General features: G+C 41.0%; 1 long non-coding RNA gene across 1 annotated transcript; it reads right to left on the bottom strand.

Moving 5' to 3' along the window:
• Nucleotides 1-898: 898 nt before the first annotated feature.
• Nucleotides 899-1,816, bottom strand: LOC107748087 (uncharacterized). Its single transcript, XR_001640878.1, has 2 exons — nt 1,578-1,816; nt 899-952 (listed from the first exon to the last, which is right to left on the bottom strand). It is a non-coding gene; the product is annotated as an uncharacterized LOC107748087 (long non-coding RNA).
• Between the last annotated feature and the right edge of the window lie 246 nt (nt 1,817-2,062).

Here is a 2,062-nt window from a genome sequence, read left to right as displayed (position 1 = left end):
GATGACATTAAAGTCATCTGTTGCTGCTTCTGGCGTTTCATCGCTTACTGTGCCGCAACCGCGATACGATACCTGCTCATTAGAACTTTCAGTGAGCTATTTTTAGGGCGTGCACGCGACGTTCCTGGACGCGTCTGTGCCTTGCTCGGTCCTGCTCCTCCGTGGTGATGATGGCGTGCGGTCCACGACCTGATAGTGTCTCCTCCCCAAAGTCAATATTGTCCCACACAAGTATTGTAGGAACCTTCTTTGAGAATCCCTTTGATATTTTGTCTCTGCCCTCTACTAGTTGAAGTTGGGCAAGGCTACGGTCTAGACTGACAACTGTGTCCCATGATGCACAATGTCCTAGTCTATTTAGAAGTGACACAATTTGTGATGAACCTGTTAAATGGCGAACAGTTAGACCAAGACACAATGATTTAGGTGTCTGCCTTCTGCCCTTAGATGCGAGATACACAATGTCTTGACAAATAGATATCACTTTTAGGTTCAAATCATCTGGAATATCAACATAATGGGCCAGTCTTGGTTCCTCAGTTGCACCAATAATCCAGGAAATCAGATTGTACAGTTCGAGTGGCACAACAGATTTTGCTTCACTCACATTTAAATTATCAGACGTGGGTGGCCATGGACATGTCATACCGGGAGAGTCACATAGAAGCATCTTTAATATCAATGCTGCACTATAAAGTGTCCTTGTGTCCTCTGTAGCATTGATAGAGGCCACTGAGGTTTGTCTTTGCGGACCAGATGTTGTATTTGTTATGTTTTCACCATCACTTTGGCTAGTTACCTCAGTTGACTCTGTTGTTTCTGTACCTGATGGATCAGCTTGTCTGCAGACAGTGTCTCAACAAAAACCAGCTCACTGATGTTGCGCTTGTTGGGCGAGTGAAACACCAGCTGGGGGAAATCACGGATCAACCTCCTCTTCAATTTATCCTGCCTTAAACATGATACAAACGAAAGATGATCACAACGGTATAAATAAAGATATATTTACACTGAAAACAATGGAGTTAAAATACACTGTCTATCAGCTTTAAAGGGGTCATATGATGTTGCTAAACACGGCTGCCTAGAGTGAGCAGAGGCCGGGGGCTAGAGTGAGCGGAGGCCGGTGGGCTTGAGAACTGCGCGGGCGGCGGGCTTGCGGCAACCACGTGACGACCCCGGGCTGGACTCCGCTTCGTCCACGTTGAAAGCCGATCCGGCGATTTTGGGCGGTGTTATGCAAATCTTCCCACATAGTGATGTAGATATGTGGGGGTGTGTTAGAACGAGCCGTTTTAGGTAGGCGTGGCTGACTCCTAACTTTTATAAAGAATATCTCTTTGGATTTGAGACTTTAGTCTTTGCAACTTTACAGATCTTCTTTATGCACCAAGAGCTTGTAACACTCCAAACAGAAAGGAAAAATTGAAATCGCATCATATGACCCCTTTAACACGTTATATAATGATTATCATTATTATAAATTCCATTTTTGTAAGAAAAAATTTAAATGTTGCATAAACATTCTTTCCAAAGCTGCGTACTTGTGTACTAGAAACTTGTGGTATTTAAATTACCTGTAGTTTGAAGCATCAAGATCTTCTTGTTTTTTCACAAGATTTAAAAAGATTCTTCTTAGCTGCATCATTGTCAGCACCTCTTGGTTTACAATTATTCTATGGCGGATGATCCTCTCACAGAAGATCTTGTAGCTGGCATCGAAGGTTGGCTAATTTCTGAAAAGTAAACACAGAAAAAAAACAGAAAAGATATTTTACTTTATGTGCCATAACTATTTCACAACGGCTTCTATTTTAAATATTTCAGCAGCTGGCCTGTAAATAAATATATAAATATAATGAAACAAATTTGTAAATAAAAAGCATTATGTAAAAACTGTTAACAGTTAAGCAATATTGAGTGTTCTGGCTGTAGCTGTATGCAAAATGCAAATCTGTAAACATTAAATAAATTACGTAATTGTAATTTAAATTTAGCCATGGTGTCCAGCACATGGCATAAAACTTCAAAGTTCAAACGTGTGTTTGTGTGTTTGTTTACC

Source organism: Sinocyclocheilus rhinocerous, unplaced genomic scaffold, assembly GCF_001515625.1.
Source record: "Sinocyclocheilus rhinocerous isolate Xijiao unplaced genomic scaffold, SAMN03320098_v1.1 scaffold1852, whole genome shotgun sequence".
NCBI classification, from domain to species: Eukaryota; Metazoa; Chordata; class Actinopteri; order Cypriniformes; family Cyprinidae; genus Sinocyclocheilus; species Sinocyclocheilus rhinocerous.
This window is presented reverse-complemented; position numbering and strand designations above follow the sequence as displayed.